At 45.3% G+C, this 24,830-nt stretch overlaps 1 pseudogene; it reads right to left on the bottom strand.

Annotated features, from left to right (window-relative positions):
* LOC123153725 (uncharacterized) overlaps nucleotides 1–24,454 on the bottom strand; it is a 75,411-nt pseudogene extending 50,957 nt beyond the window's left edge.
* Between the last annotated feature and the right edge of the window lie 376 nt (nucleotides 24,455–24,830).

Consider the following 24,830-nt stretch of genomic DNA (forward strand, 5'->3'; position numbering starts at 1 on the left):
GGTCACTGTCCGCTACTCACTCCGTCCATGAATAAGTGTACGTTTGGCATTCAAAATGTGTCTATAAAAGAGTGTAATTCTATCTCTCCAATGCACTATAAAATGGTAGAAAAACACTTCCCTCGTCACACGCTAATCAAAAGTAATATCATTCAACACATCCTCTCGTCACTTTCTACACACACTTACTAGCTTGTTGGGGTGGGGTAATTAAAGAGGAGAGATGGTGTCTTGTACCTTCTCAATGCATTTTTTTACTCCACTTCATAATTTGTCCTAAAATTTCTATGTTTACACTTATTCATGGATGGAGGGAGCACAAGTTAGTCTCGTTGTTTTTTTAGTTTCAGTTAAAAGTTCGAAATATTGTCCGTTTGTGTAATTATGTTCGACTATGCTGAATTTTGTCGTGTTTGATAAAATTTATCTAATTTATTCAACTTTGTTTTGAAATGTATGCAAGCACGATTGGATGGTCGGCTCCCACATCACTGTCCGGTGACTAGTTCGGATCAGTCCGTGGATGGATACGATGTCCGATTTGGGTCGGTGTTGGAGATGCCGTGAGAAAAGATTTACCCAAAAGAAAAAACATGCAGAAAAAATACATTAAAATTTGTTCAGTGGAAATCCATTTTTGTTTCGGTTTGGTGTAACTGGGGGAATATCTGGTGCATCGGTGCTTGTGGTGCTACGGGTGCACCGAACTCACGTTGCACATTTTAAATGTTCAAAAACTTCTGAAAGAAATTTAGCACATTCACACAACATTAATGTAGTTTGTCACAAAATTTCAAGTCAAAATTCGAAACATAGCTTCTAAAACAAAAAATGACAAATTCAGCACTGAATAGTACGTAACATAAGTTGGGCTTTAGATTTGGTCCATTATCACACTGATGTCAATTTTATCATTTTTGTATCTCAGAAAATGTTTTAAATTTTGATGCGAAATTTTATAACGACATACATTGATGTTGTGTCAATGTGCTAGAATATTTTTAGAATTTTTAAAATATTATATGGCATACGATGCACCGGTAGCACCATAAGCATGGGTGTACCGGATACGTTCCATGGTGTACATCGGTGATTGAGTATACTATAATCTACTCCTACATTGGCGCAAACACGAAGCTGCTACTCCATCGATCAGAGCATTCGGTTGCCCCACACGGCCACGCGACATTAACTACTCCGAGCCGCGTGTTCAGCCGGCGCGGAGTGCAACCAGCCCAGAGAGAGACGCATTAATAACACCGCGATTAAATTGCTTGCATGGTATAGTATCTACCTTTGGACACGGGAAGATCGCCTTGTCCTTGCACCGTACCAACCGCGTACCAGTACAACACAGGGCGCCGTTCATTACAACAGGAAGGTACCAGTAGCTCCCCATCCATCTCGATTTTCAAACGTTGCTATCATCGATGAGTGTCCGGGTTGCATCCTCTGATTCTATATACAGTAACTAAGTAGCTGATCCCACTAATAATATGTTTATCTCACACCGCAACAAAAAAATGTTTATCTCAACATGTAATTATGTGATGCATGAAAAAGTCTTGCCTCAACATGCACAATATGCATGCAAAAAGGCTCAAATGGTTTACTTATACTATATTCAGTTTTAGTTCTTACATTATTAATCAAAATATCCATGTTCATATATTTTCCGAGAAAACATAAAGGACATTTGCGTTTCTTTGCATTGAAAAGATACAGATTCAGTTACAAGCGTCCGAGGGGCGAGGACACACAAATTGAGATAAATATGTGATAGTTTTTTCCTATCTTGCAAGCAATTTCGCAGCAACACACATTTTGGGTTATAGTTCCAAAAAACTGTCACATTTTCAAAAGTTTCAGAAAAAACTATCAAAAAGTTGGTTGGATTTTTCAAAAAGACACTAGTCATCCAATGGTTACGAAATAAATAGGATTATGGCAGGGAGGCCCAGCTGTCAGGGCTACGTCAACCCTGGACAGATGGCGCGCCCACTAACGGTCGTGAGCCAGTGCGTTCCGACAGGGTCAAAATGGCCCGAGCCATCTTTCTTTTCACTAGACACCCACTCCTCTCTTTCCCACGCACTCTTTGACCTAGTTGGTGATGAAGCCCCTCGACGATGGCGAATCAATTTTTTTTTGGGGGGGGGGGGGGGGGGGGGGGGGGGTTGGCATTGACAGCGATGGCGTAGAGTACTCAGAGGTGGACAAGTGGCTCGCCAACGACAGCTTCGCAACGCAGCCCGCCGCCATAGGCTACATCGTCGCCGTCGCCTGCCCACACAACCACCGTAGCAGGAGATGTCGCTTGAGTATCGAGCGGCGAGGGCTGTAGCCAGAGCTGCCATCACGGATCCGTCCGGCAGCCACAACTGGGCTTCCCCAGGCGGCATTGAGTAAGTACCCATCCCTTCTTTCTCCTCTATTCTTGCCTTAAATAGCTAGTGGATGAAAAAGATTAGGGGTTAGACTCTGGATCTAGTATTTGTAACCTCATGATTAAATGGATCTAATCTTGTTAGGCTCTGGATGTAGTTCATTGAGGCTCTAAATAAACTTGATGTAGTGTTGCTAGCCTCTGCATTAGGGATTCCATGTCATTGTTGTGGTTAGCCTATTTGAATTAAAAAGGTTGGTGTAATGCAGTTCAATAATTGTTTTTGGACATAAATGCAATTTGAGTACTTAAAGCAGTAGAATGCTCATTGTCAGTTTTGCACAGACGCGAGCATCTCCCGGTTCTTGTCGGCGATGACAGGGTTGGTGACAAGGAGCTCCACTACAGCTATGGCATCCACACGCTCCAACTCCAGTTGAGCTAGCTCAGCGTTGTGCTCCTCCAAGAGCGCCAGTTTGTATTGCTACTCCGCCTGCAACACGATGAACCTGAATGTCATGCCGCCCATGGCGTCGATCACCATCTCCTCCTCCGCTGCGCGAGACGCGGCGCCTCCTCCTCCGCGACCTCCACCATAGTCAGAGGTTGAGCCGCCTCATTGTGGGTCTGGTGTCGGGCATCCATCATGATTTAGGCATGGTGCTCCAGTATCAGTTGATTGTACCATGTAGCCAACTAGCACACCATGGTGATGACGGATGCGAACCAGGGGCGTGGACGACGGACTAGGGGCTCGGACAGTGGGAGGATGTGGTCGACGATACAATTTGGGGGAGGGGGGGTGAGGGTGGCCGGCCATCTTTAAATAGCAGAGATATGCAGAAAGGCAAATGTTCAATATGGGCAACCGAAATAGGCCTCTCAGGCGACGCATCCGCGTGAAGGCAAGCACGTGGACAGTCGGTCAAGCCATGTGAATGTGGGCACGCGGCGGGTTCTAAAGCCGACATAGTGTTTTCGCGAAGATTGTGGGGTGTGGGAGTCTGACGTGACGGATATGTGGACTCCCACAAAGCTGTCATAATCTATGTCAAGGTTGTGCTTCTGAATGTTAAGACCGATCCGACTCAGAGCATGCTTGGATCCAAGGGACTATTTTTAGTCTGACTAAAAATAGTCTCTTTTAGAGGCTAAAGTTCCAAGCACCCCTGACTAAAGAGAGGCTATGACTAGTCTTGAGGCTAAAATTTTTTAGTCATAGGAAACCTACTAAAATATGTTTAGGCCTCTCTCTCCTCATTTAATTCTTCTCCTTTAACACATGCGAGTTCTGGATTGGAGGGTTTGGAGGATAATAAATGCTCAATAACTTGATTTTAGTCTTTTTAGTATTTGGATCTAAGCATGAGTGAGGCTAGCAAGTTTTAGTCCCACTACTTTTAGTCATGGGACTAAAACGTATCCAAGCACCCTCTCAATTCAGTGATTCGCGTTGGATGGTTAAAAGTATTAGGACAGGTATGGTCTAACCATTTTAGAGAACTTTGATGAGCCCGTGTTGGAGATGCCTTAACAGGGAGTGGTTGAGGCTGCTCCTGCGAAACGATGCGTGAACCAAACATGATACCTCACTTCATGGGACCATGAAACACACCATTTGGAAGCTAGCTACCACGTCGAAGGTCGATGTACATATGCAGATGTCTCTACTATAGATTACGTATGGGGCGTCCGTATTTTATTTGACACGGCCTGATGAACACCTACTATATCTGCCCGTCGATAACGTGAGCACTGAGCGGAGTGTGAGCGTGCATGGCTCGGGCAAAGAATATAATACACCTGTTAGAGTGGGTGAACCGAATCCTCGACGCCCGTTAATTCGGTTTCGTGCGTGCGAACCACTCGCCATGAGCCCGGACTCATCAATATCAGTATCACCGCCACAGTTCCACTCCGAGAAAAATGTCCACTCCACTCCACCAGCACGTATTTTCTTGCGCCGGCAATTCGCTACACTTACGTAAGCACGTTTGTTGTTGAGCTTCTCCAACAAGACTGTTTGGGTACCATTGTCAGTGGCACAGATAGCAACCCTAAGCTGCTTCTGCACGGCAGACAAAACGGCGAGTTAATCGCATTTATAACTTATAACTTCTATAAATCCACGTACCCTACTCACGATTGGATTTCAAGTGGCTGTTAGAGTCGCACGGCACGGCCCGCCGGACGGCCGTGTGGTCAAACGCTAACAAAGTATCCGGCGGCCAGGGCCATCAGCTTAAGAGTGCCGCTAGCAAAAGCGAGCGTGCATTGCCAGTGCAACGAGTGGCCTGAAGCAGCAGAGGGAGTGCGAGAGATCGAGCAGGTGAGCGACTCCTCGGAGCATGCATGTGTGCATATGCTGACAAAAGGTGGCATCAGCGCTGCACGCTCCACCTCATCAAGCAGTAGCGCCAGTCTCATGCTTTTCAAAAAAAAGAAACTTGTACGTAATTGCTTGTTAGTTTGGCCAGTATTTTTGTCTTTGCTGACCGATGCACCATCGGTTTTGACTGGCACCGAGCGCTGTTTCTTCCGTCCGCAATCACAGGAGTGACCCGAGTGGCGATGGGTTTCTCCCTGTTTTGTTTTTCAGGTCAAACAAACAACCTAACCAACATGCTCCCTGCCGTGGTTTTCCGTCGTCGACTTTGGTGGTCAGGTCAGCCTCGCGGCCGAGAACAGCACGCGCGCGCATGTGGCGACGACGGCGGCGGCAACAAGGGGCCGGGACGCACGACACGAAACCGATGAGAACCTACCCGACTTCTTCTCCGGCCACGTGAGCCGGTCGTGGGTGGCGCCGTCGCGATAGTGCCGTCCGCCGTCTGTCTGCCGCGCGCGTGCCCTTCTGACTCATGTGAGGCCCCGCCCGGCCCGGCCGCCGCTGCGTGACAAGTCCATGTTATGAGGGCTATTTTAAGGGCGATCAGTAAATTCTCTCTCGCATCCCCCATTGATAGCGGGGATTAACGCACCGACGCGAATGCCAGAAATCGCCATTCAATCTGACCGTATACATTTCAAGCACATTTTTAATAAAGCAGATAAAATTCATGCAAACACGACGGATTTCATACAGACCGGACGAGATTCATTACATTTTGAACATATTTTAAATAAAACAGCTAAAGTTATTTGCACGTCAGGCCGCGCAGAGCTCCATTCACATGACACTGACGCACTACACTACGGATCATTTTTGTCTTCGTCATGTCCAGCAGTCCGCTCGTCGGACTGTCGTGAGCCCGGAAGTTATATGATTCAGTGCAATGGGCGGCTCGCTTCCCCATGTTCGGCAATGCCGGTCATTGGAGTGGGACCGTCGCGACGTGCTTAAGTGGGAGGGAGAGGGGAAGATGATGGCCTGCAATCGGGCAAGACACCGGTTGTGTGCGCCGACGTCGCCTGGGCGGTGGCCTTCATGGGACCCAAGCGACGATGCACCCCCCTCGGCGTGTTCTACTTCACCTCGATGACCTTGACAAGTGCGGATGTGTTGGACCCCGCGTCGCCGAACTCCACCGGCAAGGCACGGTCACGGACACGATGATGGTGGATGGCGCGGTCGCAGGCACGGGAGGAGAGGTGCGACACAGTGTTGTCCACGACAGTCATGATGCCTGTGTCGCCATGGTCCACCGCGTGCCAGCCTAGAGCAACACGCCACTACTCGGCGAGCTCGCTTAGAGCGGCGAGTTGCTGAAGAGCTTTTGCCTCCGCGAGCTAGCCTGCAGCCGTCTGGACTGTCGAGGGAGGCGGAACATAGAGTTGCCTGGGTGGTATCCGACGGGCTCGGCGGGCCACCCAGCCAACTTGTATGCCGGAGAACTCGTCTTCCTGCTCGCCGGATGCCATGGAACTTCTGGAAAAAAAATGGTGTGCAAGGAGGAGATGAAAGCGGAGTGTGGTGTGATTTTTGCCCACCATCTGGCATCGTTTAAATAGTGGCGAGGGGGTGGCCGGAGCCAACCGGCGTTGTGTTTAATGGCAGGCGGCTCACGGACGGACATGTGGCCGAAGTAGGTTTCTCGGCACACGCATGAGTTTTAATGGAAGGCGAGCAGTCCATGGCCGTTTGAATGCAGCAAGGAGGCGTGTTCAGCCGAGGGAGCAGCAAGCGGTGCTCTCTCAGCCGGTGCCTCGCTTCAATGCCGACAGTTAGAGGTCGTGTCCGTCAACGCGAACCTCCCGTCTGGTCCAAGCGCGGTCATCAATGCCGGCCGTTGCATGCTCTAGACCGGCAAAAATGCGGCGCGGCAAGCGACGCAGTGTGTGGGATGAAAATCACGAAAAGGGCCGGTGGGGGGTTTCGGTGGGCCATGATGGTCAGACACGGAAGCTGCTGTGCTACTCCATCGATCAACCTTTGCGCACAAGAAGACCGCCCTGTTCTTGTACCAGCAGCAGTACTACAACAGGGCGCCGTGGAAAGGTTTGACATCTGGATCCATCCTACTACGTTCATTCATTACAACCAGACGGGTATCGGTTTCGATGATTTTCAAACCCGTTGCCATCATTAAATGCTTGTCCAGGTGCCATTCGCTGATTTTTACTACAGTGCTGGTTGCTTAAGACTAGTCACAGACTCACAGTGAAGAGTAAGTTAGAGTTGTCTATGTTACTACCTTCACAGTGGATAGTAAGATATGTGTTGTGTCATGCATCATTTTATTTATTAGGTTATAGACTCATATTTTCTTAATATGTGTGATGTTACAGTAAGGCCCCTCCCAATGCTCCACCTTTTACAGGTGCTAAGCCTTCCACGTAGGTAAAAAATCTGATGTGGTAAATTATTTAAGAGGAGAGAGATGAGTGTGGTGACCCCAGGAAGAACCAATGCTAAGCGCGTGAACGTAGACAAAATATTTAAAAGAAGGGAGCCCACCAATACATGAAGAGCTTTAGTTGCTAAATCATTAAATGAAGCAAACTTAGCAACCATAAGCTAAGCACCATGCATTAGGGAGTATAGTTGTTAAGCTATTTAATGTGCTTAGCACCTCATCTAAGCACCCATGCATTGGCAGCAGCCTAACTAGCCATGTTATCACATGACTTTCTTTCTTCATTAATTACATGCCACATCATTTATTTTTATCTAGATAAATGTGATGTTACTATCTATGTTACTCCCACTGTGGGTAGTCTAAAACATAGTGCTTGAGGCTGCTCCTGCAGACGCCGCGCGAATGGATTGCGTACGGGCGTTCGAATTTTACTTCACCAGACCTGATCGAACACTTACTAGTAGTACTCGTCGATGACGTGATCAGGAGCAGTGAGCATGGACGCATCAGCAAAGAATGCCAGGAGGAGAGTGGGTGAACCGAATCCTCCTCCTCGTCGTCGTCGCCCATTAAATCGGATTCCTGCAAGACTTGGTTGGGTAGGAGTAGCAGAGCTGACAGCAATTCGTAAGCAGAGGGGCAACATACGTACCACACACATTTGCACAGAACAATATGTACTGTGTCACCACACTGAGGGGTTACTGCAAGTTATGAACCGCGAGTTAATTGCACTTAAATTTGAAGTGCAGCACACCGAACCCCTGGCCCTTCCTTAGAATAATTGCTCCGTACAGAGGCCTGATTTTCTTTGTCATGCTGGCTATCGACCGACTTGGCGTCCGTATGGTCGATGGAGACGAGAAACCGGGTCTCTGGCTCGTCGACTCACGAACCCCACGGCAAGACAGACGTAAAAGCAACGGACTTGGACGTGCACCAGTGCACATGCCCTATCCACGATCAGACTTGATGAAGTGGCTGTTAGCGTCGCACGTAAAAACACTAAGACCTTGTACATTGTTAGATATTTAGAGAGATGTTTAGAAAAGCAATACAGGGTTTTTTGAAACACCAGTGCCTATTTCTAGAATAGAGAAGCCGAATTAAGTGTCTAACCTTCATAAATAAGCACTGTTACTTAAAAACACTGATTTACTCCTCTAACCACATTTCATTTCAGATGGGGCCATCAGCTTAAGAGTGGTAGCTGCACTTTTTGGGCGGGGGATAAGGCAAGGCTCGGTCAGGTTTAAGGATGCGTTTGGATTGCAACCAACAGCAGCCATACCAAAAAATTAGGAGGCCCATGGAAATTGGCTAGCGCTTGGATGGCAGCCAAAATTTTGGCTCGCCCGACGGTTCCGCCAACGGCCAGTGCAATTCTTGCCAATGTATGGGCGAGCTGGCGGCGCGGAAAAGCCCCGCCAAAACATTGGCGGCGCCCACGCCCGCTCCCTCCGTGGGGCCTGCTCAATTATTGCAGCGATTAACTCGCAATTTACCCTGAAAACGATTTGTAGATACGCATATTTCTCCAGTCCCGTGATCGTCTGGTGGTAGGTACTCCTTTTATTGCTCAACAAACCCGCATGTGCATGCATGAAGATAGCTACGTAATCACCACATAATTAGCATGAATCGTGTAAGTTTGTTAATCCGCTATAAGCAGTTAATTAATTTGTTTATTATACTTGTACAGTCGAGTAACAGCCCTACCTCATATAACTACTTCTGAAAAGCATAGAATTTTGTTACCTAAAATGGGATTTTTTTTTGACAATTGTAACATATATATGTGCTTCTGCATGCCATTTTTTCCTTACTTTATGTGTATTCTAGCTATTAAAAAAACATGTCACATTTTTTTGCGGGGCGTGTCACATTTTTTTATGACTTGGAATAAAATGAAGCATGGATCAATCCTAATTTCCAAAATTTGCCACGTAGTTGGCAGCAAACCAAATGGGAGCTCAGTGATTTTGCCAAAAAATTGGTAGGTACATATGGCTCTAAACCAAACAAGAACAGCCAACCAAAATTTTGGCCATGCCCTCACTTTGGTCGTGCCAAAAAATTGGTGAGACTAGTTGGGGCACAAACCAAACACACCCTAAGTCACTCACCACTACTAGAATACACAGGTTTTGGCCTGACATCCTTGGCAAAGCTCACGTGACAAAATTTGGCCTAGTATCTATCGGCATAGTGGCTGGGCAAAGAAGAGGCTTTGCGGTCGCGAGCATGTGGCTTAAAGCAGTACCGCGGGAGAGAGGTCGAGCAGGTGAACGACTCCAGGGTCCATGCATGTTTGCAAATGCTGCCAAAAAGGGCATCACTAGTGCGGTGCACATTCTACCTCACCAACAGTAGTGCCACTCGTGCAGGTTCTCTGATCTCCTGCCTTGAGAAAAAATATATTCTAAATACAGTAGCTTTTTATTTTAACCACTAGTCTTTTCTATAGAAGATAAGTTTAACCAGTAGAGGCATTTTGTCCTACTGACGGTTGACCGATGCACCATCGGTTGACTGGAATGTGTGCTGTTTTCCTTCGTGGACGATGATCCGTTTGCTCCCGCGTGTTGGGCGGCCAAATTCACTGTTCTGACCCTTATGCGAAAGTTTAGCCCGATTTGATCCTATTTATAAAAAAAAAATCGGATTTGATCCTTTTTTACCGCCATAGACGTTGGCGGTAGGATATAACAGGCTACCGCCATAGTCAATGGTGGCAGGCTTCTGGTCAATATGACGACGTGGCAACGATGTGGCAAGTGCCACTCTTGGTGGCGGTAGGACCTGGGCCGAAGTAAGGAATGACAGGAGAAGATCTTTTCTATTTTTCTAAATACAATCACAGGATATGTATGCTTCCTTATGTGCAAGATATTGTGGCATCTTCATTCAACATCTTCACGGTCCATCGACTACCGTGCCACAATGGTGTCCTACGCTTAGTAAAAATGAAAAAACTAACTAGTCTAATTGATGTTAGATATGGATTATTGTCAAAAAAAATTGCTTATCATTTATAAGGAAAGTGTGTTTTTAAGGAATGATAGGAAAATATCTTCTCTCTTTCCTAAATACAATCACATGATGCCAAGGAAAAAATATGTTTATTTTTTTGCTCAATAAAAATGAAAAAACTGGTCTAATTAATGTTATATATGGAATATTGTCAAAAAAAATTGCTTATCATTTATAAAGAAAGTGTGTTTTTAAGGAATGATAGGAAAATATCGTCTCTCCTTCCTAAATACAATCACACGATGTGTGTTTCCTTATGTACAGGATATGTGTAAGACATCAAAAATGTTTTCTTTTTATTTATTTTCTTTACCATACTAAAACTACGCCTGGAGCACTTGTGTTAAAAAATGTTTTGTGTAGAACTCACATATATATGTGCACTTACGAAACATGTATATGGCAACCGTGTGGCAGATTACGAAACTGCCACACACATCCAGCGCCGTCAGTTTCCTCCGATCTTCTTCCTTTCCCGCACGTCCTCCCCGACCGACCTGTCGATTTCTTTCCTTTTCCGCACGTCCTCCCCCACCGACCTCCCCCAATTTCTTTCCTTTCCCGCACGCCCTCCCCGATTTTATCGGGCACACCCGCTCGTGCTTTCCTAATTTTCGTAATCATCAATTATGGCCCTACGCGCCTTCCCGATTTTCGGCAAAAATAATGCTTGGACTAGGATTTGATCTCTGGTCTGGTAATCAACAAAAGGAGCTAACCACCTCACCTATGACACTCATTGTTGAACAAGCTAAGGGAAATACTGCTTTTGATATGTTTTTGCCTTTAATATGTTAACACTGAAAAACTTTTTGTTTCAAGTATCGTGGTAACTTTGATCATTGAAAATAAATTTGTTGAACCCGCCCCTCGGTAATTTCTGTAAATAGCACGATAACATTCACACCATAGACCTGATAATTTAGATACAAACATCGTGGTAAATTTAACCATTGGGGAAGACAAATGTGAAAAGATACCTGATAATTTATGTGTAAATAGATGGTAATATACGTAGCGCACATCTGATAACTAAGGTAGAAACACCATGGTAATTTTGACCGTAGGGAATATTTTTTTTTGAAAAAATACTCCGGTATCTTCTGTGTAAATAGCACAGTAGTATACCTCCCTCCCCTGGCACTTTTATGCGTAAATAGCATGAAAACATATGCACTGCGATAACTAAACACCATGATAAGTTACCCGGGGGGGGGGGGGATTTGTTGCTGGAACATACCCCTGATAAATTTTGTGTAAATAGCATGATTTTTTAAGCACTACAGACTTGATAGGTTACCTAGAATCACCATGATAACTTTTTGTCCCGGGAAAAAGTTGTTCAAAACATCCCCAACAATTTTTGTGTAAATAACATGATAATATAAGCACCGCATAACCGATAACTTGCAATATAAACATGATGCTAACTTTTTTACCAAAGGAAAATAAGTTGTTAAAAACATACACTCGCCTCGTGCATGGGCCTTTTGGATGAACACAACACATGACGTGCCACGGGAAAGTCACATAATGTTTAGTGTCATGAGGGGCACACATATTATATGCATGATAAGTTACGCAAAAACATCGTGGTAATTTTTGACCTATGAAAAAAGCTACCAAAACACACCCAAGTTTTTAGGTGCAAGTACCATGATAATATACGAACTGTAGACCCGGTAACTCATGTACAATCCCGCATGGTAACTTTCACCGGGGGGAGGTTGATGTATATATACCCTGATAACATATGTGTAAGTACCACGGTATTTTACATATCAAAGACCTTATAACTTATGTATAAAACACAATGGTAACTTTGAAGGGGTGTAGTTGTTGAAGCATAGTACCTGATACGTTCTATGCAAATAGCACGGTAAGTTATGCAACACATGCCTGATAACTTGCATACGAATACCATGGTAATTTTGTCCTGAGGAGAAATCATGTGGCAGACGTGAAGAAGTGGCAGTTTTCTCGGGGGTGGGCGCCCGAGATGTGCGGGAGAAGCAGGTTTCTCGGACGAGGCTGCGGGATCGTTTGGGAGGAGGTGAGGTCAAAGGACGAGAAATCGTGTGGTACTTTAAAATGAAAGAAAGTAGAGGTGTGGCAGTTTTGCTTATATGGCACACGTGTGCCAAATATCACAGTCCATCTAATTAATATTAATGTATGTGCTTTATAATTTATGTTAATATTTGAATCAAATTCTATATTTTTTTGTTCACGACACAAACATGTGTCATGTCATATGTATCCATACTTTAAATGACATTGTAACATTCACTCGATAGTAGCATATTAGTTAACATAATTATCTTACCCCGGTTCAATAGTGAGAATAATTTGAAATTACTAAGTGTATGACACAATTGTGGCACGGTAACCGATGGACCTTGAAGATGTTTAATGGAGATGCCACCATATCTTGCACATAAGTAAACATGCACCTGTAGTAGAAAAGATCATCTCTTGCCATTCCTTAATAGAAAAACTTTCCTTATAAATGATATTTACATGGTTAAAAAATGTTTTTGATAGTAATCCGTGTGTAACATCAATTAGACTATTTTTTTCAATGGTATTGGGCAAAAAATATGAACATTCCGTGTGTAATAAATATTCACATAAAGATCATCTATTGTCATTCCTTAAAAGAAAAACTTTCCTTATAAATGATATTTACATTGTAAAAAAATGTTTTTTATTAGTAATCAATGTGTAACATCAATTAGGCTATTTTTTCCATTGATATTGGGCAAAACAAATAAACAATAAAAATTTATGAACATTCCGTGTGTAATAAATATTCACATAAAGATCATCTCTTGTCATTCCTTAAAAAAAAACTTTCGTTATAAATGTTATTTACATTGTAAAAAATGTTTTTTGATAGTAATCAATGTGTAACATCAATTAGGCTATTTTTTTCCATTGGTATTGGGCAAAACAAATAAACAATAAAAATTTGCCCTTGGCAATTATCAAACCCAAGACCTACTGTCGCTAACGTACACGCTCTAGCCAGCAGACCATCGAAGCAGTTCTTTACTAGTGGGCGACGCACATTACTTATGGCATTCAGTTCGGCCCAGGTCCTACCGCCACCTAGTATGGCGGTAGCCACTTGCCACATTGTTGCCACGTCATCACGTTGAGCAGAAGCCTACCGCCGTTAACTATGACGGCAGTATGTTATATCTTACCGCCAACGTCTATGGCAGTGGAAAAAGGGTCAGATACGAACATTTTTTACAAATATGGTTAAATCGGGCTAAAGTTTCGCATAAGGATCAAAACAGCGAATTTGGCCGCGTTGGGCGGCCTGTTCTGTCCGTTTACTCTCAAACAAACGCGGCAGGAACATTTGAGTCGTGTGTTGGAGTTGGCCTCTTAGCATCTATAGCCGGACCTAGTTGAATCTACTATAATTGATCAGAGCGTTCGGTGACCCCGCACGATATTAACTACAGCTAGCCGTGCACAACTCCCATGGTCTCGCGTTGGAGTTGGCCAGCGCCGTGCAGAGGCTTCCATGGTCGCTGTCGTGTAGAGGCTCTTCGGCCGACCCGCCGAGCTCGCCGTGACCGTGCACGCGGGCCAGTCGAAGGGGAGCTCAAGCACCAGCTATGGCGTGGGCGATGGCCGCGCCATGGGGAAGTTGTGTGTGGCCGTCGACGTGGTCCAGCCCGAGGTCGGGGTGCGTGACGTCACGCGCATGGAGGTGCGTCAGCCTGAGATTGCCATGCGCAGCCACCTCAGCGAGCGTGGGCTTCGGCGGCAGATCTTGGAGTCCTGTGGGGACGGGGCGGCGTCTGCGAGGTGAAGGGCGCATCAGGAGGCAGGCGAAGGAGGGAGGATGAGGATGGCTGCAAGCGGCAGGGGCGGGGAGCTCGGAGTGCTCCCGCGCGAGCAGGTCGCGAAGGGAAGGCGTCGTGGAGTCGCTGATATGTGGGCCAGGGGCGGACTCGGGTGGACGAGAGGGGCCGAAGAGAGCGATCGTTTTTGTTCTGGACGCATTTGTGATCTAAATTTGCTTCGGATATAGAGCCGTACCGGACAAAAAGACATCAGCCGACAACTTTGTTCGTTTGAGTACGCCCATTAGATCGAGTTTTGCCTCAAACGGACACAAGCCGATGATTTAGGGTCTAGGATTGGAGTTGGCTTGATGCAGGAGGGATGGGAGATACCAGAGTTAGTGGTGGGGAAGACAATATAATTAATTGGTGGATCTTGATGATGTGTTTGTCTCCTCTCTGTCCCCGTACCCAACTCCAGTAAATATTTGGTACATGGATTAGATGTTGCTGTTAGTGTTAGGGGCGGGGCAATTAAGCTTGATGGTGTGGTTTGCCTTTGCGCAATTAGGGATAAAGAATGGTACTTTGTGCGTGTTGGATATGTGGTAGGGTTTGGATGTTGGGGAGTGAGCCGTCTCTTTCCTGTGGAGTCCTTGCACCCATGGCCTTTTTTCTAGGTCCATTCTGCTCCTAGCGGCTCTTTTCTCAAAAAAAGAAGTCATGGGGGATCAGGTGCTGGCACTGACCTAGAACACTCCATTTTGCATAGGCTTGTCTTCGCCTAGGCTAAGAGGGTGCTTGGATTCAAGGAATTTATTTTAGTTTGACTAAAAATAGTCTCTTTAAAAGGCTAAAGTTTCAAGCACCACTGACTAAAGAGAGGCTAAAACTAGTTTTGAGACTAAATTTTTTTAGTCAGAGGTATCCCTACTAAAATGTGGATTAGTCCCCTCTCTCCTCATTTAACGCCTCTTCTTTAACATATGCGAGTTCTGAATTGGAGGGTTTGAAGGATAATAAATGCTCATTAACTTGATTTTAGTCTCTTTAGTATTTGAATCCAAGCATGGATGAGACTAGTAAGTTTTAGTCCCAGTACTTTTAGTCATGAGACTAAAACGTATCCAAGCATCCTCTAAGCATTAGGTGGGGGCACAACATATGCATTGGAATGAACAATGTGAAAATGCATGCCCTGATTTGGTGTGAAAGCGGCACGGCCGGTTGGCAAAATTCATGGATCGTGCCTTGCTTGCTCCTCGTTGTGGTGCCAATAAAGGCTCGGCGCAAAAGGTCACATGAAGCACCCCCTTTGCTTTGCCCAGGGGATAATTGCAACGCTGCTTCTGTTTAAGGGATCGGGACCAGCGTTCTTTGTTCTCAATGTGCCAGGTTTTCTTTAATCGGGATTGATAAATCTCAGTCGATTTAGACTTAGTCTCAACTGATGTCATAGTCGTAAGATCTTATGTACAGATCCGCGTAAGAAAATTTACATATTCAGTCATTTGACTAAGACTTGGTTAAGTCTTAATCGACTAAGATCCAGCAACATCCAGTAAAATCCATTTACGCACCGAAATACTCTCGTGTTAATTACTGACATTAGTACTACTAGTACCTGCTGATGTCGGTTTTTAACAGTTTTTTTAAAACAAACATTACATGATTTCAGTTTTACACATTTTCGATACGATAACTACTAATGTAATCGACTAAGATCCAGCAACACCCAGTAAAATCCGTTTACTCATCAGAATACTCTCGTGTTAATGCCTGACATTAGTACTACTAGTACCTCCTGATTTCAGTAAAAACAAACATTACATGATTTCAGTTCTACACATTTTCGATACGATAACTACTACCCATTGCCCCGAGCCATTGGGGATAAAAAAAAGGTTCAGCAGGTGGTCACATAACCATAATGTGTAATTTTTTTTATTTTGTAACATCTAGTACTGCTCCTTATGGAGGATGACTAATTCCCTTGAATGCAAAAAGCTGGGGAGATGTGGGTTGAGTTTTTTTCTCTCCAAAAAGACTCGAGATTATTATAAAGGTTCACAAGACAACACAATTCATCCTAAACATAACAATGATTGCATCAAGGACCCTGCCCATCCAACGGCGACTGTCGCCGTCAGAACGAGCCACCGTCGTGCCGTTGTCGCGGCTTCCCTACTGGAGCCGACTTGACCTTGTCAATGACAGTCAGGAAGTCTTCATGCACGGACCTCTAAGGACCAGCGAGTGCCCTAGAGTTATAAGTGTCATCATTAAACCCTTGAATCAATCTGAAGCAGCTGACACCAAATCTCGTTGGTGCCGCATGAGTGGCGAGAAATCCTAACCTCATTGCACCAAGAAGACGGTAGGAGTCTCTATGCCGGAGCTCCATCGACCCCATCCCAATGGATGAACTGGAGGAGGATCGAAACCCGTAAGACCAGCTCAAAGATGAAGTGTCGTCATCCGTTGAAATGCCGTCTCTACGATTGAAATGGAAACCTAACTTGAACCACAAGCCGGAGTCGAGGCACCGAGATCCTCCGCCCGTCCGCGCGACAGGCAGAGGTGAGGTGGATCCAGAGGCTCATCGGCAAACCTTAGAGGGCATGGATGCCCTAGCCACCGCCGATGGGAGAGGAAAAGAAAAATTCTAATGATATTTGGATTAAGTTTTCTCCGCAAACTGAGGTGGGTTAACATATTTTCTCTCTGGGTGATGTGGTTTAATATAGTGTTGTGACTACCGGAGGAAAGTTATACAAAAAGAAACAAAAAACGTGGCAAAATCTCTATGGAGAACAAAAGAAGTTGAAGAAAAAAATACTGCAGAAATAGTTTTTTGTTTCTCCTTGGTCGACTTCGGTGTGATTAAGTCTAACTACTCCTACATTGACTACTCTCCGGGCAGTTCAAACTGCAAACACCGAAGCTGCTACTCCATCGATCAGAGCATTCGGTTACCCCACACGACATTAACTACGGCTAGCCGCGTGTTGGGCTCAAGTGCAACCAGCACAGAGAGAGACGCATTAACAGCAGGATTAAATCCGCAGCATCCACCTTTGGACACGAGAAGATCGCCTTGTCCTTGCATGGTACTAGTACGTACTCCTACCACCAGCGGTCTGTACCAGTGTACAAAAGCCAAAAGGGCGCCGTGGCAAGGTTCACATCTGGATCGAGTATTTAGCCAAAAACTATCACAATTGACGGAAACGTAACGAAAAAACTACCACCCTATGATTTTGTGCCAAAAATTATCAAATTTGGACTAAACCGTGACAAAAAACTACCAACTCACGAAATCGCTCGCTTCGGCCGCGCTAACCCCGAATCTGATCGGTTGGGCCCGCGAATCAGTTGCCACGCTGGCGAACGGATGGCCGCCGCGCGTTGACGGCCGTTAACGGCCCGTCCGTGGTCGGAACGGCGGCTGTCGGTGGGCCAATAAGTCAGAGCGAGCTCAGCCACTCGCTCATTCTCTTCCTCCTCGCTCGCTCTCACTCGTCCTCATCCTCCCCCTCTCCCTAGTGCTCTGAGCAAGCTCAGCCTATCGCCGCCGCTGCCGCGGCCATTGCTGCCGGTAGAAGTTGAGGATGCCATCCTAGAATGACGAGGAGAGCTCGGACGAGGACATCAACATGGTTTCAATGGATCCTCAGCTCTTTGTAAGTGCATAATGGTGGAACAGAGTTAGGGTTAGGGTTAGTTCATCCAAATTGGAGATTCCAAGTTGGTTTTGGTTTGATTCGAACTTTCTTTTGCAGGAAACCCCTAACAGTGTGGTGGAACCATCTTTCTGTGGTTCTTACACTAAATCTGAGCCGACGTGCATGATGCATCATGAGAGGCCGAAGAAGATGGTGGCTTTTGAAGGTGCTTTGACTTGGAGGCGATTCCTGGGTTGTCCTGTGCAGCAGGTATTAAATCTTGCACGCTAACTTGTTTTGCTGGTGGAGATGTGTAATGTGTTTTGCTGCTGGAGATGTGTGGTGCAGCATGTGGTGCAGAGATGTGTGATGTAGTTTAGAACTGAAACTTGAAAGTGCCATACATATGGAAGCTATATGTGAAAGTAGATCTTTAGTTAACTGAATTCAATACATGACTGAACCTGAGAACACCTACATGCAGAGATATTTAGTGTACTGTGAACTAAATGTATTTGGTAGGTGTTAACTGAAAAAGAACAGAGTTAAATGAATTTATATCTATTGCTAAATATAGCTGTTAACTGAATATAGTCAGCTGTTGTGTGCTTACTATGAAAGAATTATGTTTGCATAATTCAGAGAGCATATTGATTTAAAAAAAGGGTTTCAATTAAATGAAATGACTTTATGACTTTAGTTATCTGTAGTAAGGTTGTTACTAAGTGCTTTGTGCTTAATTATAAATAATTGCTTCTGTAGGATGTAGGTGTGAACTGTGGGGTTGTGGAGTGGGTGGATGGTCCTTGGCCAGAGATTCTACAAAGGTGCCTAACAAGGATTTGGGACATGTACCATGAGCAGAACTTGGGGAGGGTGAAGGACAAACAAGCCCATGAGAAAGAGGTGGCCAAGCTACAGAAGGAAATTGATTTCCTGTCAAACAACTACAGCCAGTTGGTGGAAGATGTATCCAAGCTTTTTGACTATCAAGATGGCAAGATGTCTCATGACATGGACTATACCAGTCAGGCAATCAATGATCTAAATGCAAAGAAGAAACAACTTGAGGATCAAGCAAAGATTGAGATAAGTATGGAAAAGATGAAGCTTGCCAAGGAGCAAAGGTGCATTCTTCAAAGCCAAACAGATATCATCCAGAACATGAGGAAGGCCATGAAGGAAGTGGAGGGGGACAGGACCTACTTAAGCAAGATAAGAAGAAGCTGGAGTATCTGATTGCTGATCTGGTCAATGCCGGGCATGCCAGCAAAGATAAGCTAGAGAGGATCAAGGCAATTATGAATGAGTGAAGTGCTTGGTGTGTGGGTTAAGTAATTAGTAGGCCTATATATATAGCTGGCCTTGGAATGTCATGCATGTTAGGTGTATATTTTGGGAAAGTTTCATGTGCTTTCAGAATGGTATGAGGGAGGGAGGTACTCTTATGGTTTAAGAACTAGTTGATTTTATCTATGATGTAATGACTTTTATGTTAAGACCTACTATGCTAAGTGAGTACTCGTGCTAAGTTAAGTAAGTAAGAGTGTTTTATCTATGATGAGGCTGTTTTACTCTGCATATATCATGTGTGGATAACTGACAGTAGTGACATAGTTGGAAGTAGCAGGTAGCAAGTAACATATATAGCAAGTAGCTTAGATAGTCTGACAAATAACTTAACATATATAGCAAGTAGCAAGTAACATATATAGATAGTGCCTGACATAGATAGATAGATAGTACTGACATTCATAGTCTGCAAGTAGATAGTGCTGACGAAACTGAACCTAGGAACTTACTGAACTTACGAAAGTTCAGGACTGACGAAACTGCATTTTTTTGCATTGAACTAACTGAAGGCAACACTTCACTCCTCCTTCTTCAGCATCTTCAGGCGCTGGGAGCGGCGCACCACAGTCACGACCGCCCTCTTCTTCTTGCCCGGCGCCGGCTCCACCACATCTTCCTCGCCGCCATCTTGTTCTTGCTTCACGACGATGCCGTCTGGGAGATCGGAGACCTCCGGCAGTGCATCCACTTGGATTGGGAGGTTCCTGTCCCCCTCCACGGCGTCGAGGACTGGAGCCAGCAACTACACTCCAGGCTCGTCGTCGGAGAGGACGACGACCTCATCCACCTCGTAGTCAGAGTCGTCAGAGGACTGGTCCTCATCATCATCACTGGACTCATCGTCAGAGGAATCGTCCTCAGAAGAGTCGCCATCAGAGTCATCATAGGGCCCAAGGACCCATGGATTGCGCCTCTCCCAGTAGGCGTTGTTGATTGGGGCTGGGAGAGCGAGGACGGCGTCGGTGACGTGGTCCACGGCGGCCGGCGGTGTGGTGGATGAGCGGTACATCCACCATCGGGCGCGCTGCCTGGGGTCGGGGGAGCGCTACACCTCGCGCGTCGCCCACAGCAGAAGGGACAGCGGCGGGATGGTGCCGCCGGCAGGGAAGGCGCGCTGCTTTTCAGCAGCTGTCATCACCTTCACGAGGCCGCAGGCGTGGTTCCTCATCATCGCCATACCGGGGAACCAGCGCGCGATCTCCCTATACTGTGCGCGCATCTCCTAGTTGTTCCCAGCGAGAGCTTCGATGGGCAGCTGCCAGTCCATGGCGACGGCGGTGGCGGTGGTTGTCGGCGGCGATTTCGACAGGAGAGATGGGGAAGTGGAGTGGGCGGTGCGAGCGGCGAGTGGGCGAGTGAGAAGAGAGTCATGGTGGGTGGACACGTATTAAAGGCGTAGAATCCGAAACGACTGGTTTTACTCAACGCACGCTCACCACGCAGCCGGCCGCAACGCACGCTGAACAGGGGACGTGGGTAACAACATATAATAAGTTCAGCCGATGCTAATCAAACAAATCACCAGCACTAGCCCATTAGTATTGAATGCATGGTTACAACCAACTGGTCTTGGGTTTGAGCCCCAGGCCAGACCTTTTTTTGTGCAGATTTCTTTTCTGAATTTACTAGCTAGGTTCACGAATAAAACAAATGGCAATGAATTTGGCAATGTACAACAAATAAAACAAATTAACATGTCTGAATTTACCAGCTAGGTTCACATGTCTGAATTTAAGCAGGCTAGTACCACAACACACATTTAGTAGCAGAACACAAACTTAGTACCATACACTCAAACTAAGTAGCAGAACACAAACTTAGTACCATACACACAAACTTAGATACAGAGTTTCAATAGTTTCCACTAGCATTGAAATAGGATGCAAACTTGCTAGGAGGTTTCCTCTTCCTCGTGCCTGCCAATATCCCTGGTTCTCCAGTAGATGTTCTTGGTGCATTGAATGTTCTTGTTGATGCTGATCCTCTTGGAGCTCTTGTTGATGCTGATCCTGTTGCAGGTGCTGGTGAAGACCTGGCTGCTCCTGCTGAAACTGTTGATGTTGAACCTCTCTTACTTGCTACTATTTTTCTGTTCCTCATTGCTTTAGGAGGTGGAGCATATGATGCTGGCATCTGTGAAGTTTGGTGTTGAGGTGGTGGTTGTGGAGGTGGATGTGTAGCACTAGAGGAACCCCTAAAAATTTCTCTATTCTCCTGCATGACAAAATTAACTCAGTTAGTAAATAGACCAAACCTAAAATAATTAAGCAAAGAATGCAACATATTTGAATGACCTGATATAAGTTCTTTCTCATCTCAAGACTAGCTTTTAGAGCTTTCCCACAGTTTGTATATCTGTGGCCTTGTAGACCACAATTGCTGCATGTAATTGTTCTCATCCTGCGCAGGCACCTCCAACTGGCCCTTTCTCCTAGCTGTCTGTTTCTTGCCTGCTTTTTCTTTGAACACTGGGGGCTCAATATCCTGAGTATGGGTGTCAGGCCAGAATTCAGGACCAGGGAGAGGGTACACTATGTCTTTGTATGCTTCAATATATAGTGGTTTTTTAAAAAATTCATGCATATAGTCCTCTAGGTGCACGTGAATTTTGCTCGTTGCTGCTATTGCATGACTGCATGTCACACCTGTCATGTCCCACCTCCTGCAGTCACATGATTTACTAGCTAGGTTCACACAATACTGATTTTCCTTACTAGACACTTGCCAAATGTCAGGACCTGCCTTATATGCATCACAAAATTTGGCATACTTCTTATTCTCCTCTAGTTTCTCTGAATAGTTGGGTGTGATCATCCACCTGCTGTTCTCTGTTTTTTTCCTAGTCTTCTGCCTTTTGATCATCTGCTTAGTCCTAATTCCTTCAAACATAGTCCTAATTGGTTTGGCCCTAACATCAAGGATCATTTTGTTGAAAACCTCACTAAGGTTGTTCACAACAAGATCAGTTTTGTAATTGTAATCTATTGCAGACCTACACCAAGTCTCCTTTGGAATTTTATGAAGCCACTTCCAGGCATCCTCACACTCTGCTTTTAGCTCTGCCATTGCTAATTCATGGCCATGTTTGGTGAATGAGTAGCTAGCCCGATCTACTAGCTTCTTTAGTTCTGCTCCTCTGAAACCAGCTGACTGAAAATTTGCATATATGTGCCTGAGGCAATATCTCTGAGAGAAATCAGGGAACACCTCATTTATAGCCTTAAGAAGCCCCTGATTGTAAATTAATAACCATGGTCATGAACAAAAATAAATAAAGCTACTAATAATAATATATATCTGAACTACTGGCTAAGATAGGGTGCATACCTTTTACCTGTCAGAAATAATGGTGTAGGTTCCAAATTTGCTACCACTTCCAATGCAACATCTTAGCTAGGTTAGAAACCATGTCCAACTCTCTGAATCTTCATTATCGACCACACCAAAGGCTATGGGATAGATGTTGTTGTTGCCATCTCTTCTTGTGGCTGCAAGAATTTGTTGTCCAGTGGTTAGCTTGATGAAGCAACCATCAAGCCCTGCATCCATACCTAAATTAGCTACCATAAATTTACAACAAGATATTTTGAACAAAATGCATTTATAGATTTACCTATAAAGGTCCTGCAACCATTAAGAAATCCTTGCTTTGATGCATGCAAGCAGTAGAACATGTACTTAAATCTAGGAGTTGGGGCAGGGTTTTCTGGGTCCTCAAATATTGTAACTACACACCTGCTACCAGGGTTTGTGTCAAGAACTGCCTGTAGGTAGTCCCTCAGTCTATAGTACTGCTCCTTCTGGTCACCTTGTAAAACCTTAATAGCCTTCCTCCTTGCCCTATAGGCCACACTCTTTGATACATCAACTGAAAACTTGACTTTGCTGTTTTTAATAAGTGAATCCACAGGTGCTCTAGGATCTGCTCTAAGAGAAGGCTCAACTACTTTGGAAATCCACTTAGTAGTAACCTTTGAGTTCTCTGCTGATGCTGGACAAGTGTGCTCCAAGTTACACTTCTTAATGCAAAATGTTCTTTCATGAGCAATCCTGGCGGCACACATGTAAAATTCACATCCATGCTCTCTCTGTGAACACCAAACAATAATTCTTGTTGGAGTGTTCCTGTGGTAGTGAAAAGACCTCAAAGTCCTTATATGAAAATCTCTTAATGCTTCTCTGAACTGGTAAACACTATCAAAACACAAGCTCTTGCACAAGAGTAAATGTGAATTGGGAATTGAGGGGTCAAAATATAGCCTCTCCTTCATTTTTTTCTTACTACTCTTTGTCTTTGGCTTCTTCATGAGGTATGGTAGTTCAACTTCATCTTCTTCTTCCTCATCACTTATGCCCGCATCACCAGCAAAACAAAACTCATCTGCTTCAGGAAACCAATCTTCAAAACGTTTTTTCTCTACCTCATTGTGACATCTGCTAGTTGGACCAGGATTCTTCACATGTTTCACAATAGCAATAGTTTGCAATGATGTATCCTCTTCAGAGGCACACTCTATTTCCATTAGTTGAACAACTTCAGCACTCCCATCTGAATGAACTGAATCCTCAGAACAAAATTCAGACACTTTAGTGTCTCCTTCAAAGTGGTTCAAATCTGCCTCTCTTTGAATCCTGCTCCTCTCACGCTGAGTCTTTCTATCATCTATCTGATTCTGAAGCTCGGATTGCTCCACAACATTTTTCACACAGCAGCTCTCTTGAGTGTTCATGTAATTCTCATTAGCCTGTGTAATAGTTCCAGTTTGAACATTTCTCACAACCTTTATGTTCACTAGCTTGACATGATGAAAAATTCCAACATTTCATGAACACTAGCTTCATTACCTAAATACTTTACTCTTTCAGATCCAATTTCCTCCTCCTTCACATAGTACATGTAATCACTGTCCCCATACCCTTCACTAGCAATGAGTGATTGTAGAGTAAGCAAAGAAATATCTGACTCAAATATACCCCTTTTCACAGGGTTTCTTCCTTCTAAATGAAACCATATCTCCCACTTCTGGTCAGCCAAACTGCACAAATAAGTGCTCATTTGACTGAGCTACAAGTGCAATACAGTTTACTGACTCCAGGTTACTACACATGTCCAACTAACAGAAACAAACATCTTACTAATTTGCCAGATTGAAGGAGCTAGCCAAAGGCCCAGCAGATGATACTTGCATACCTGCAACCCATTGGCGATGACTGCGAGAGCGGTGCCTCCTGCTGCTGCGAGCCGGCCTGCGTCGAGAAACTGGTGCTCCCCAACCAATTATCGACTGAGACGCTGGCCATCGTTGGAGGCGCAGGCGAGGCAGCAGCGTCCAAACTTGTGTTACCGCCGCTAGCGTCGCCGCCGCCAACGTCGCCGCCGGCAGCGCCGCCACCCTCCGGAATCAACGAGGACATGGCGGCCGCCACCTAGTTCAGAGAGAGGGAGAGGAGGGAGAGAGTGAAGCGAGAGGGGAACGAAACAGATCTTGATCCCGCAGCCCACCGACAGCCGCCATTCCGACAACGGACGGGGCGTTAACGGCCGTCAGCGCGTGGCGGTCGTCCGTTGGCCAGCGTGGCAACTGATTCGCGGGCCCAACCGGTCAGATTCAGGTTAGCGCGGCCGCAGCGAGCGATTTCGCGAGTCGGTAGTTTTTTGTCACGGTTTAGTCCAAATTTGGTAGTTTTTGGCACAAAATCGTAGAGTGGTAGTTTTTCGTCACGTTTCCGTCAATTGTGGTAGTTTTTGGCTAAATACTCCATCTGGATCCATCTATGTCCCTTCATTGCA

The sequence above is a fragment of the Triticum aestivum genome, chromosome 7A, assembly GCF_018294505.1.
Source record: "Triticum aestivum cultivar Chinese Spring chromosome 7A, IWGSC CS RefSeq v2.1, whole genome shotgun sequence".
Lineage (NCBI taxonomy): Eukaryota > Viridiplantae > Streptophyta > Magnoliopsida > Poales > Poaceae > Triticum > Triticum aestivum.